Source organism: Carassius carassius, chromosome 13 (assembly GCF_963082965.1).
Source record: "Carassius carassius chromosome 13, fCarCar2.1, whole genome shotgun sequence".
Classification (NCBI taxonomy): Eukaryota; Metazoa; Chordata; class Actinopteri; order Cypriniformes; family Cyprinidae; genus Carassius; species Carassius carassius.
Genome location: NC_081767.1, coordinates 8,405,452 through 8,420,853, shown reverse-complemented (window position 1 = coordinate 8,420,853; position 15,402 = coordinate 8,405,452). Strand labels below are relative to the sequence as shown.

The 15,402-nt window shown below is 40.5% G+C and overlaps 1 protein-coding gene across 9 annotated transcripts in view; it reads left to right on the top strand.

Moving 5' to 3' along the window:
* LOC132155928 (semaphorin-6D-like) overlaps window positions 1-15,402 on the top strand; it is a 148,962-nt gene that overhangs the window by 117,910 nt on the left and 15,650 nt on the right. For 6 of the 9 annotated variants that reach the window (XM_059564712.1, XM_059564710.1, XM_059564711.1 and 3 more), the window contains exon 1: window positions 12,990-13,123. The exons of 2 other annotated variants lie outside the window; for them this stretch is intronic. The gene's annotated coding sequence lies outside the window, so the exon portion shown is untranslated. Of the gene's footprint in view, window positions 1-12,989; window positions 13,124-13,168; window positions 13,698-15,402 lie in introns of those variants that run through there. One more of the 9 variants, XM_059564706.1, reaches the window with a different exon arrangement.

Sequence of the window (15,402 nt, the reverse complement as noted above, 5' to 3'; positions counted from 1 at the left end):
GGTGGTCCCTCCTCAGGACAGGGAGTCCGGATTTTACAGCCGGTATTTCATAGTTCCAAAGAAGGATGGGGGGCTGCGTCCGATTATAGACTTGAGGGTCTTAAATCGTTCAGTTATGAGACTGAAGTTCAGAATGCTCACAATCAAGCATGTTGTAGCTCAGATCAGGTCCGAGGACTGGTTTGTCACGATAGATCTCAAAGACGCATATTTTCATATCTCCATCCTTCCACAACACAGGAAGTTTCTGAGGTTCGCTTTCGGGGGCGAAGCCTACCAATATCGAGTACTTCCCTTTGGCCTCGCACTCTCACCCCGCACGTTCACAAAGTGTGTAGATGCGGCTCTAGCCCCCCTGCGCATGCAGGGCATCCGCATTCTCAATTATATCGACGATTGGTTGATCTTAGCTCAGTCAGAGCAGATTGCGGTTCGACATCGAGATGTCGTTCTCGCACATATGGGGGAGCTGGGTTTGAGACTGAACGCCAAGAAGAGTGTACTTTCTCCGGTTCAGAGAACCACCTATCTAGGCGTAGTATGGGATTCGACCACGATGCCGGCACGATTGTCCCCTGCTCGTATCGAGTCGATCCTCATCTCAGTCAAGAGAGTCAGAGAAGGCCAGTCACTCACTGTCAAACAATTTCAGAGATTGTTGGGTCTGATGGCAGCTGCGTCCAACGTGATACCTCTTGGCCTGCTGTACATGAGACCCCTACAGTGGTGGCTCAAGACCAAGGGATTTTCCCCGAGGGGCAATCCGCTTCACACTATCAAGGTCACGCGGCGCTGCCTCCGTGCCTTAGACATGTGGAAGAAACCTTGGTTCTTGAATCAGGGCCCGGTGCTGGGAGCTCCTTGTCGCCGTGTGACACTAGCGACGGACGCGTCCCTCACCGGCTGGGGTGCGGTCATGAGTGGCCACCCTGCCCGTGGTCTGTGGAGCGATCGCCATCTAACATGGCATATCAATTGTCTAGAAATGCTAGCAGTTTATCGTGCACTGAAGCACTTCCTCCCAGACCTGAGAGGTCACCATGTGTTGGTGCGCACCGACAACACATCAGTGGTCTCTTACATCAACCACCAGGGAGGTCTGCGTTCGCGCCCTTTGTACAAGCTGGCGCACCAGATCCTGGTGTGGTCCCAGAGCAAATACCCCCGGCACCCCTGCCGGCGCTTGCTGGTACTCGAAGCTGACGCCAGCTGCGTGGCACGTGCTTTTGTGGCTTCCTGGTCGCTTACGTCACCACGACGGTGACGTCACGCCCTTCCATTGGACTGATTACACATGATATTCAGAGTCGCGTACGCTGAACGCGTTCCCCAAGGCGCTTTCGACGCAGCGTCTCGTTCCCTCGAGGAACCAGGGTTACATACGTAACCTAGACACGTTTTTTTACATGTAATGTAGATTGTGTGTAATCAGCAAAGTACATGCAAACTGTCTATGCATTGCCTTATTTTTCTAAACACATATTCTGTAGTCTTGGATATGCATATGTGTCCTGAATTTTTTGCACTGATTATTTTGTTTCAAAGTTGAAAATGGAACAGATGAGATGGTACAACAACAAACTACTGGAGACCACAACACCAGCACTGACAAGCTGGTTTAGCGATAACCCTCTGCTCTAGTTTATATAAGTACATTTCAGTCATAATTTCTGGACAAATAATGCAGACAGTGGACAAGGATGAAACTTTCTAGTGCATTTACCACACACGTAGTTCCTTTGTGAACAGCAGAATTAAAAAAAAGAAAAACGGTTTTCATGTTTACTGAAAGCACTGAAGTTTAATGCCAAATGGACTTGGATCCATGCAAAAGCTTTAATGTGAAAACGCCCATAACATTTCTCCCCCCGCTCCCCTACAGGTGTGTTATAGTTATATCAGGTGTAAACATGTCTCTCTCACACCCATACAGACAGATACACACACACACACACACACACATGCATTGATAATGTTACAGAATCTCAGATAAAAGATTAATTTATTTTTTGTCGAAAAATGTCAAATGCAGCACAGTAGCTAATGCTAACATTCCTAACTATCATTCTCGCTGTTACCATAGCCATTTTCACAATCTCACAACATGATAACACAGATACACGCAAGTGTTAAAGTGACCTCTTTCTCTGTAATTCCACTCCAAACCCCAGATAAAAGCTGTAGCTGGCAAACATTCAGCATGCAACCCAAAAATAGCTTGGAATAACAAGCTTGATTTACAAACGACTTACAAAATATGGATCACACATGTCAGCTGAGGAGCGCGTGCGTGTTTGCAGCGCTGAAATGTTAAAGTTAATCACACAGAGGCTAATGAGGTCAGAGCAATGAACGTTTCCCCAGCAGCTTACAGCTGTATAAAACACACACTGAACAGGCGTAATATTCGCTCTCCAAGAGTCTGACACTGTCTGGCCCGCTTGCTTTAGTCAGTCAGGCCACTGAGACACGAGGAAAGAAAAAACATATTTATCTAAATTGTCCCCATCTCCACGGCAGCAGAAACCACAGCTTTTCAGATCCACGGCCTATTCATACAAGTGACTTGCAAACCCTGATACACACACTTTGGCCATTTGTGACACAACACAACCCAAGCTGTATTTCCTGTAGTAAAACTTTCTAGAGGCAGTTCAGAGTTATTCTTTCCAGTAAAGATTTTTACATACTCGGGTGGAGCTGACACTCTCATTAGTGGCTAGTTGATCTAGTAGAAGATGGTTTGTGTGGCGAGTGGGGCGGGGCCGAGGGACGTGGGAACAAGGAGTGAGGCCGGCAATGATTGGGCAAATCAGTGGCACCTGCGGCCCACTGCCGCTCTCGAGTCCCACGTAGGAGATGGAACGATATAAAACTGGAGCGACGACAGTGAAGGAGGAGAGAGGACCAGGCCTGGGCTTTTAGTTGTGTTGTGTTTTGGTTTTTATTTGAGTGCACCAGTCGTCCGTGAGGGGCTGGTGCGCTGTTTTGTGTTTATTTTGTATTATTAAGATGTTATTTGATTGTCCGCCGGTTCCCGCCTCCTTCTTCCCGATGACTAGGAAGTCTTTTATCATTACAGTGGTGCCGAAACCCGGGAGAAGGAGGGACGCGCTGCTGAAGATCCCTCGTCGCTGTGGGGAATCCGCGGTGCCACAGAGCAGGCGAGGAGGATGCCGCCATGGATGCTCGAGGCGGTGGGCTGGAGCGAGTTGCCGGGGACGGGCGATCTCGCTGCCAACCGCCCGCTATATGAAGGGTTCGCCAGAGAGCCGGAGCCTGCTGCCGTCCGCCTGAACGGGGAGGAGCAGGGAACGGGGGACTCCTACCGGCTGCCCAAAACCGGAGGAGCCGTCGCCGTCCACCGGGCGGCGGAGGAGTGTCGTGCCGTCCGCCGAGGGCTGTCCAGTGCCACCGCCAGGCACCGCGGAGGAGATCGCCTAGCCGGTGGAGGGCCGAGCAGCAGTGCGTCTGGGAACCGGAATTTTTTTTTTCCTCTCTCGTCTCTGTCGCTCCTCCTTCCATCTCCTTTTCTCTATCGCCTCGTCTGTCCTACCCCCAGGTTCCCGCAGGTCCCCGTGAGCGGTCCCCTCCCGGAGGGAGGGGGGGGGTAGAGCGCAGTCTCGTGGGTACCCCCCGGCCTGCGACAGTGAAGGAGGAGAGAGGACCAGGCCTGGGCTTTTAGTTGTGTTGTGTTTTGGTTTTTATTTGAGTGCACCAGTCGTCCGTGAGGGGCTGGTGCGCTGTTTTGTGTTTATTTTGTATTATTAAAATGTTATTTGATTGTCCGCCGGTTGCCGCCTCCTTCTTCCCGATGACTAGGAAGTCTTTTATCATTACAGTTTGGTTAATGAATGGTTGCTAAGGTTAGGGATGTAGGTGAAGCTAAATAACTTATTCAGAAAGGCACAAATAATAACTTCAAAACACATAATAGAAATAAATTGTTAGAAGCAGTCCATTCTTTGATTAAATTATATTTGAATGATTATATGATATTTCAGTTGTTATGAATCAAGCTGTCCTTTGAAATAAATCTGTGAGATGTTTTTTGTTTTTCATTCACCATATGCAAAAGTTTGTCTGCTGGGGAAAAGAAAATAAAATAAAAAAGCTTAAACCACCCTAAGCTGTAGCTGATTTTTAGCTGGTCTTCCAGACTAATTGGTGTCCAGCTGGTTTTAGCTGGTTGGTAAGCTGGTCTACCAGCCTAACCAGCCTGAACAGCTAAAGATGTGGTCAATACCCCTCTAAAACCAGCTATGACCAGGCTGGGAAGACAATATAATCAAAGAAAAGTGATGTTAAAAAGTGACCTTAAAGCCATGCTATTTGAGGTTTTCTTGATGTTCATGGCACAGAGAGGGTCGCAGACCTGAACAAACCCTTCATTTTAAGTTTTAATCTTTGTTCTACACTATGTGACACTAATACTAGTGATCCGTTCCTCAAAATATGCCAGTAATGCAATGGTGTGAACTGAACTTGTTGACTTTCTCCTTGTCTCTGTGTCAAAGGAAATGTGAGTAAAAGAGACAATGCTACGAGAGGTAAATGACCCCTGGAACATCTTTCTGTCTCATTCTTTCAGCAGTTTAATATTCATCACTTCTCTTCAGCTCTGCCCTCACAGGCGTCCCACCGCCCAGACCGCCCCAAATCCCCTCACAAATCCACACTTCAACATTACCTCATTTACAAAAGCAAAGTCAAGACAAAAGAGCACGTCTCCGAGCAGCGTCGCCTTTAACATGCAGGACGCAGCCACTGAGGCGACAGAGAGGGACTGTTATGAGCTCTTTCACCTCTGAGAATGTTTCTTTAATGATTCTATTCTGTTTCCATGTTATGTCTTTGCTTCCTTCATTATGTTAATAATTTCTTCACCTCGAGACAATATATTTGCAAACAGTATCGCGCCAGAGCAAGCAGAGAGGTTTTAGCCTAAAAATTAACCTTGAAAAACCAGCTCTCTCTTTATCGCATATTGCACCCATACGCAGTGATTTATGACCTTGAGAGAACTTGTTTCTAAAATCCTATTACATATAATGTGAAGTCCGAGCTCTCCACAAACCTCTGTGTAACACAGATTTATTCAGTAATTTAAAGGCAATTCTCTCCAATCAGGGTTTATAGCTCATCATTACCAAACAGGCTACTTAAACGAAGGTGTATTCTCACACATACACACAGCAAATGTGTGACATATGTTACTGTTCCTGCCCTGCAGGGGATGTACAAACCTTCTGATGAGTCTATCAGCAGGACCCCTGTCGCTGTCTCCAATTCTTAAAGGAGCAGTTGAATGAAAATTCTGTCATGATTTACTGACCTTCATGTTGTTCCAAATGTGTTTCTTCTGTGGAATACAAATGTTTTTTTTTTTGTTTGTTTTTTCATAACAAAAGTAGTGTGTGACCAAGGGCTGTCAATCTCCACAAAACCACTATAAAAGTATTTACATAGTCCATATGAGTCATGCATTATATTTTAATCCTTACAAAGTTATGCTATAGCTGTAAGTGAAAAACAGGCTAAAATTAAGTAATATAATGTAAACACACCATAAATGAGTACACCCACTCTGAAACTTGAAAAATTGAAGACATGTTAGGTCTCTTTAGGGATATAATGTTCCAGCAAGTCTGCTTAATTAATTACCAAAGAACCAAGTGGAAATTATTATAGGAAAATATGATTTTCTTATCAAATTAATAAAAATGCAAAAATGAATAAACCCTCCTGAAAGTTATTAAATAAATCTAAATAAAAAATCTGGTGTACGTTTAATGCAGTTTTTGTTCAACAGGTAAGTACGTAGAACCAATTCTTTTTATTTTTTATTATTATTCATGTATTTATTTTTTAGCCAGAAAAAGATCAGAAGAAATACCAACCTAGAAAAAGCTATGAAAAGAGTGGATAAGCAAAATAAACTCATTTAGCCTTTTCCAAGGCCCATTTTTACAAAAAGTAGCCCTCTGGGAATCCATAATCTTGAATAAAAAGTCAATCATTTCGGATCTTACGGCATCCAAAATGTTTTGGTGTTGCTAGAGGAGGAGTGCAGAGAGAAGTGGCTGTTTCCACAATGAAGTTTGGTGGTAGTAAAGCTCTTATATAGGAATAGATGAGTGCTGAACGTAAGAGGGAGCTATGCTTTGTCAATGCTATCATGAATTTACACACCACTGTGTGATGTGATGTGATTCAAAAAAATTTAAACCCTCTCCTCATTTCCTGCATTTTTTCAACATGACAATGACTGCATGGATTCTCCCAAGGTGAAAATCCTTCAGTGGAAAAGTGTTTCATCCAGTATTATCACCTGTGGGGAAACTGTGGAGATTAGTTGAGCAACACTCTCTATTATGAGGGAGTTTAAAATGTATTGAGTTATTACGTCTCATCTCTGCATTAGAGGTATTGATCACCCAAAAATGTCAAATCTGTCATTACAGATCTGTATGAATTGTAACACAGAAGAAAATACTGAATCAACAGTAGACCACTTAGATTTTATTGAAAACAAAAATGCTTAAAAATATATAGATCTGCATACCATAGGCGCCGATTTATGTTTTTCTCCGTGGGTGCTCAAGGGCGCACGCCATTTAAAAAATAAAAAAATAGACTATAGCTAATGTGTGGCGCTCACTTCTCACCTAGTGTGTCTATACAATATGTACAGTGTATATCGCGATATACTGACCTGCGTTCTCTTCCCTCTGTACTACCAGCTGTTACTCAAGTTCTCATAGCGAACGAATAACATAGACAACACATCAAGATCAAAGCACATAGCTTATTATCTGAGAGGGCACTTGTGGTAGATGTCGATATATCAATATTAATAGGTTTGGCATTTTTTATAACAAATCTGTCCATTTTAGTCTGATTAATGATTAGTGATTACGGAAAGCAGTAAATGATTACATACTCGCACGGCACTGTATAGTGGGGGATGGGACGTTTTCAGAAACGCTGTGATTGTTGGATAGGATATGGAACATGCATGCGACTGGTTATGTCACTGTCACTGACAACAACATAACCAATCACAGTGTGGCAGACGCTTCATAGCGCCAACTGCAATGTTTAATTTTAAATAAATGTAGCCTACTGGCAGTCTGGCACTGGCACACGTGGGTGCTCATTTTCCGTGGGTGCTCTGTATTTTCCGTGGGTGCTCGAGCCCCGGAGCACCCACGGTATCGGCGCCTATGCTGCATACAACAGATCAATAACCTATTCAATAGTGTCCTATCCAATAAATGCACTCCAGTTTAAACAGACAAAAATATCAGTGTTTAAAATGATTAATTGTCATTCTTTTCAATACAAACACTCCCACTTTCTATGCAAATTAGATTTAGATGGAATAGCTCACTAGAGATCAAAATTTTTAGATTTATAATGATTTAATAATGTTATTATTAAATCATTATACTTTACTTTTTTATTACTTTCATGTAATTCCAAACCTTTATAAATCTTTTTCTTCTGTGAAACAAAACAAAATATATGTATACACACACACACACACACACACACACACACCTCATACTTTGGCAAAAATAATAGCCAGGCCAATTCACTGCAAATACAGCTCTGGAAATTACAATGATATTCAGACTTTTTAAGTGAGACTGAAGTGTACATTTAAGTCACTGTATATCTCATCTATGTGTTTTATCTTCATATGCTCCTGTATATCTGTTCTGTGAGAGGAAGTAGTGAGCAGATGATGGGGGAATGTTTTCTGTATTTCAAATATAATGACATCAAGGGTGTGTCTGTGTTACTTTACTGTAGATGCGTGGGCATATTTTATTTGCTTTGCTTGTAGCAAGCAGTAACCAGCCTTGATTAACTTTAGGCTCATTGACACACATGCAAACTCATACTTGCAGTTCTGCTCTGCACACCAGATCCACTTCAATCTGCAACAAGCCTCAACAAGCTTTCACAGTACCAGTTGATGCAGCTAAAGTCTGCTGTTAGGGTATGAAAGTGTGTGACAGTGTTTACGCATATGCTTCTTGTGCTTGTGTTGTGCAAGTGTGTGTGAGTGTGTTACTGTTGAAATAGACTAAAATGTGAGCTGGTCTGAATTCGACCCTCAGTCATACAGTAAGGAAGTCATGTGAGACCCACAAAAGGACAATGAAAAAAAACCTCATTTGTAAGAAAGTTTAAATGAATAGTAGGAATTAAAAAAAAAACACACTTTAATATATGTAAATATATTTCCAAAATCTCAAAGGTATTGAAAAAAATATATATAATAATTTTTTAATACATATTTTTATAACACACACAAACACACATACGCACATATATATATATATATTTATTTTATTTTTTTTGTTACATATTTTCTCTTTACAGCTCTTTACAATATACAGTATTTATCATATAGTTTAATTATAATTTGGCCAGTAAAATCATTATGGGGGACTGTCAACATCTAAAAAAAAAAAAATAAATCACCATAAAATTGATGGCTGTCTAATATACAATCAGGTTTGAATTGTATTTGTATACGAATTATATACGAATTGTATTTAAAATGCACAGCATAAATGAGTACACCCCATCTGAACATAAGATGTATTTTCTTAATGACCACTAATACAACTCATGGAAAGATTGCTCCTTTGAAATCTATTAAACATATACTTAATAAAAAGAGAAATATGTGTCATAAATAATTGTAAAATAAGTTAATTAACCAATTTGGTTATTAAGGATTGCAGAAATGAGTACACCCTAGATTTAAGGAGGTCATCATCTAGGAGTAAAACCAGACAAATGTGACAATTTGTCATGAATTTTGACACTTTGTGCCAAGAAGGGTCAGAGTAGTATACAAATTAAGGACTAGAATATTATATTTTTTGCTGTTTAGGAAATACAGATTAAGTCCCAGAATTTCAAACAGAAATACTTAACATTCTTAATATAAATGAACCTGTAACATCACAGTACAAAAAAAAAAAAAAGAAGATCTGATTCTGATGTGGTATTATGAGTGTCAGTCAGGAACGGTGTACTGATGTGGACTAATAGCTCAATGTCTAATTAGTTTCAGTCTCTGATCTGAAGGAACAACAGACATGTGTCCTTCAGCAAACAACAGGTTATGAGCGTTGAGCAGAACATCCCCAGCACAGAACCAGATAAGAGCAGCTTAGGTGAACGGGAAGATGTCACCAAAAGACAGCTGGAATGAGAGAGAATATATGACATTTTCCAGGAGAATGAGATCCTAGAATCTCTAAAAAATGAAAATTATTTTGCACATAAAATTCATGGCAGTGAGTCAATAAATAATGAGTGCGGATGTCATTTCCTGTCCTCAGTCTGTTGGTTCGCACGGACGCTGACATATCCCTCTGGAAATTACCTACGGCAGCGACTATGAATATGATTATGTCTCTCTGAGCCACGCTGATAGCTCAGTGCATTCATAATTAATGTAAGTGTCAACAAAAATCTCCAGTTCTTGTACCATAGTCTTAAACCATATACACATCCTGTCTGCAGCTTCCTGTTGGGATTTTAACACAAGTTCTGAGGACAACTGTGTTAGTAGAAACTGAAGAAACAAACAGGACCTTTTAATGTTTAAGGGGATCTGACTGTTTGGAGGATGTCTTCAGGGACAGTGCACTTTCAGAGGGTGGTTGACCGTAGTTACAGCTCAATGACCCAGAACCATGACACTTTACATCATGTGTAATCAGAACAAAAACACTCATCCTTATTTTTGTTGGCCCATATTCATGTTGTAAGATAAAAACTGCTGCCAACACTGGACCTCTCACTGAGACAGACATTTCCATCTATCTATCTATCTATCTATCTATCTATCTATCTATCTATCTATCTATCTATCTATCTATCTATCTATCTATCTATCTATCTATCTATCTATCTATCTATCTGTCTGCCTGTCTATCTGCCTTTGTAATATTATCTACCTACCTATCTATCTATCTATCTATCTATCTATCTATCTATCTATCTATCTATCTATCTATCTATCTATCTATCTATCTATCTATCTATCTATCTATCTATCTATCTGTCGTTTTTACAGTAATGTAGGCACACACATTAACTGTTTAAATAAATTATAAATGTATACTTTATCACATCTGCTCTCTAAATACTTTCTAGGAAGTGACTATCCAAAGAAAGAAAGAATCTAGGACTCTTCGTCTGCAGATGAGTGTAATTATGGACTGTTTATTGTGCTCAGCTGTGTGAAGTGTTTTGAAGGTTTTTATGCCAGAGCAGTTGGTCTCAGAAGCAGGAGGGGTCGGGCTTGTCGAAGCCTGGTTAAGTCTCTCAGAACGATGAACATTAAATCGCTGAATCATAATGTTCAACACAAATAACACACCCTCTATGCACGCGATTTCACCAACAGGTTGTGACAAAAAATGATTTCCCATGAAGGAAGTGGAGTACAGGTTTATACGATTAGGCATAAACAAATCTGTCCTTTCTGCCAATGAACTATACTAATATTTATTCAAAATCAATTATCTGCAGCATTTAATTTGTGTACTAATGGACATTTCCCTTGGAAATATGAAACTGGCCAAATAAATTATACTAAACAGTATCGCACAGAATTCAGCATGACATTATGACAAAGCGAGTTATGCAGTCTGGGTGTCAAGCAGTCGGACTCAAAGGCTCCAGTCCCTCACACACACACACACACACACTGCCCGATTAAGAGCGTGTCTGTGGCATGATGCTGGTCTGGGCTCCATTTGTCACACGAGTGTTGCACTTCCACAGCCTTGTCTCCCTGTGTGTGTCTCTCTGTACCATCTGTGGGGGCCGGACGGTACTAAATCTGGCTGAGCGGTGAGACTGGATGGGCTGCAGAGGTCTGCTGGCTAACCCTTCACCCTACACCCCCTTCAAAGCTCTCAAGAGGCTGTGAGTGCCCACCACTGCCCCTCTGCCGTCAATCTCACACATACAGTAGACAATGGAAGACCAGTAGCAAGTAGTTTAGAAGTCGTTCTGCCTTCCTGCTGAACATTCAAATGTTAACGAGCAGTACTGTGGGTGATAATGGAGAGGTGTGTGTCACCAGTGTGTGTGTGAGTGTTATGCATGTATGTAATTGTAAAAATGTATGGGGCAAGGGTCAGGTGTTATCGCTGCCTCAACCTCTGGACTCCCGAGGAAGACTATTAAGCCTCTGCATGCATTTTATCTGGCTATTACAGTTTAAGGAAATAAAAACATTTTAAAAAGCTGTTTTTATTTTATTTTTATTTTTTATGTTGGATGTATATATTCATTATTTGATTAGCATGAACATGCAGTATTGAAGGTTAGGCCCATATGAAAGAAAATCACTGTTGGAGATTTTGTCTTTTGACCTCAGCATACGTCTCTTGCTAATGGTTCCCTTTAGAAAAAGTCCCAAATGTGTAACCTCTGGAGTTTCTGAAAAAGTTCTAAGTAGTCATAAAACTATGCTCAGATTTGCCAAGATAGCAGTCTGTGATCACAATTCAAATATCTCATTATGAACATCCAATTTAGGCTATAGCTCTATTATTACTATATTTCAACAACTGATTATTAATATCACACTTAATGAATTTTGGTAGCAACATCTGGGATAAAGTTGAAACAAAGTGTAACTGAGATCTTGATTATGTCTCATAAGTTAATAAAAGAATAACCTCTGAATAACAAAAAAAAAAATCCTTTGGGAGGTCTTAGGATATAAAACTTTCACTTTTCAGTTTCCTCTACCCGCTCTATTGCCCTGACATGTCTTCACCTGTGCTGATGAGTTTATTAACAGCGGCCTCAACTAGGTCAGTGGAACAAATTCTGTACCTAGTGTGTCTGTCCTGTTACCTGCAGGATATGTTGGAATTCTAAGTTGGTTCTCCACTCTTATATCTGCATTTAATGTTCTAATCAATATCTACTCCAGTTGCAGTGAAGAGGGATTTAGCAACTGCTGAGAGCAGAGATAATATTGACTTTTAGATGCGTATGTGCATTTCACAGCAACATTTATGCATGTAAAAAAACACAATACAACATACTGTTGATGGCAATGTCTCTGCACAACTGCCAAATCCTCTTAACACTCTCCGATGTTCTTTGTTTGACTATCAACTCATATGAGTTAATGTTCACACTCATACACAATACAGGGCAAAGTGAATCTGTAACTAATTCATACAGCAGCATGTTAATATTTAATTGATCACCGTACAATTTCGAAATATACCACATAAAGCAAGCTTGAATTTTATTTGTGCTGCGTATGTGAACAATAAACTTTCAAAACTTTGATCACAGCTGCATTTCATGAACAAATTAAGAGAATGTTTTCTATGCATGACTTCCATTACTGAAAATGGTTCTGAAAGGTTGATGGTGAGAATGCATGGGAGCACAGTGTCAAAATAAATTCTCTTGGCTCCTTCCCTTTTTCGCCTCAAGCTGAAAGTTAAGATTTCCTTCCAAAGAGCCGTTCTGAGGAGTGTGGTTCGTTGTCCTCCTTTCCCAAAACAGTTCTGTGGAAAAGATTTAACAAGCAGCTTACTGCTGGGGGAAGGGATTTGGAAAAGAGGGGGGCCCTCAGGGTCACCAAGATGTTAGGGCCTCGGGCATGTACACACACACAAGAGATCCAAAACGCTTTATTTGTGTTAAAAGGTGTTTACATCGCAAAAGCATTAATAATATTATATACATATCTTTATATGCATAAATAAATGCATACTCATATACAGACAATAAAGGTCTCACACTCTGGCAGGAGAAAGAAAAAAAAACAGCAGAGCAAGGGAAAAGCAGCCAAAAACCACTACTAGCGCTGGAGTGGATAGAGTGAATATAGAGAGAGGGAGAGGGATAGAGAGAGTGAATGGGGAGGGATCAGTTTCTAGGGTAGGCTGTGGTTGGCTCTTCTGATGGAAGGACTCGGGATGGATCGAGTTACACCATTTGCCGTGCATTAGTTTGTTTTCCCCCGCTCGGAACGCAGAGAGACACTTCAAGCTTGACTCAGAGTTGTTGCGATCCAAATCACGTAAAGAGAATCACGGATTCAGATGAGGTGAGTTGATTTAAAAGAGAAAATGCAGAAAAACATAATAATGATGGGGGAAAGGAAAAGAAACAACAAGAAAAAGATTTCCAAAACATCAGAAGTACTCTAGTTCTATTTGTGCAGTGCAAAAATAGAACTGGAGCTATTTTTATCACCCTGTTACCCGTTCACACAGATTCGGATTGTTTATTATCGGAGTGACGCACGCGCGTAAAGTTCTTCATTCTGAAGAGTAGATCTCGAGGTAATAACTTACTTGGTTTTATTTGGTTTGGGTTGTATTGGTTTGGTGAATGACGGGGGGGATGGTACTAGAGGAGAGGGAGGGTCCTGGTGCCATCTGATCGGTGAGCTTTTGAAGATCACAAAGCTTTATCCAGAAGAGGAGCTGGACGAGACCCACGGGCTCCGGGAATTGTTTTGCGTGGTTCGGATAAAACAAACACAGAAGGATCTTCTGGATTTATGGACCGAGATGCACACATGCTTATCTGATCTCACTGGATTTAATAGCGTAAAACACTTTGGAATATAACGCGGAGAGTGTCGTAGTCTACATGCTCGTTTGGAGAACATTCAGGTAGGATTTCTGTTTTCCTTCTCACACTTTGTTGCCACAGATTTCGGAGTAAGTGGAGTTGGCTATATTGCAGTTCTACAAGTTAAAATTTAACTTCTGCATTTAGACTGTTAAATCAAAACGGCTGGAAGCGATTGGATAAAAGTAACTGATTTTATTTGGCATTATTAATGAGAGTAACAGTGCCAAATATCCTGCTGATACAGTACATTTATTCGATTAAAGGGAAATTATTGTATTGTTTGATATTATTATAATATGAAATAAAAATATAAATTAGCCTACAAAAACGGAATTTAAAAAACTCAGTATTGGAAAACACACAGAGCTGAAACAGCTGATTCAAGTCTTTGATTCCTCAATTGTATCGTTTCTATTCTTGAATATAATAAACGGGATAGATGGCACCAGGGTCAGAAATTAACCTTACTTAGGCTAAAATGTGACAGATATTCATGATATTGGGGCAAAATGCTGTCCCAATGAATTCCCCTGTTTGTACCCAACAAGTGAAAGGTAAATAATAGAAATACACGTTCAGTTGGCTAATTCATTTGAAATAAAGTCTATTTGGCATTGGGTGACATGATTGTGTAAAAAAAAAAAAACTCATAAAGGTCATAAATGCCCCTGAAAATCACTTCCAGTTAATTTCTGACAGTGGGTGGAACCGATATATCACCATAATGCACTTCAGACCCCCAAGCCCCCCCCACCCCCCTCCCCCCCCCCCCCCGTCCCGTAATGATGAAGGATAAGGGAGCCAAGTTCGCATAGTAGGCTACGAGGAAGATTTAGAGCCTTACATTTATCTAACCTTTGCCTGGGAGTTGCATCATATAATTCAAACTGATACAATCTCATGAGAAACAGAACAATAATAATATCTCTACTGCCTGTTTAGAATATTCGAGGTAGAGGGAGGGAGAGAGATAGCGTTGCTGTTGTTGTGTAAAGTGGGTATGGAGCCCATGGTCATGCATTAACACAATCAATTTCCCAGCAGAAGCTATTAACGACCCAACACTCCTCTGTTGTCTTTATGCTTTTTACTTCAACTCAAGAGATTCGTCATGCCTCGGCTCCAGCTTGAACGCCTTGATTCACATGCCCTTTTCATAGACGGGGTTCCGAGTGGAGAAGGTTTAGTTTGAAGATGCTTTATGCTGTTCATCTGGGCTGAATCGATCATAGATAAACTATTGAGTAACATCCGAGACGCGGTGTAGCCTAATATATACGCACGTTACAAATTAAATTAAATACGTTTTTATGTGAGTGAAAACCGTCAGAAGAATGAATGAACTATGTGAATGATTAGTTTGTCCGAAAAGATTGCAAAAGAATCTTGTTTGTTTGTTTTTTTGTTTTTCTGTGTAAGGTTTTTGAGGCAAAACACTACTGAGGTAAATGTTGAGAGCAAAACATGAAGTAGGGGGAGACTGAAGATTGAGATCATAAATAATTAATTTATTGCAGTGTCTTATAACTTCATATAGGCCTACCATATGTTGTAAGACTAAGAAAACATACGTTAAAGTTCTGTACATATTTTGTAGATCAAACTTAATTTTCTTTCAAAAAAATAATTATGCCATAACCTTTATCCACCAATTATATTTTAAACATGGTAATTTACCACGTTAAACAAACATTTAAACTATTAAAATATTTTTTTATTCAAAACCAGCAAGCGATAAATGTA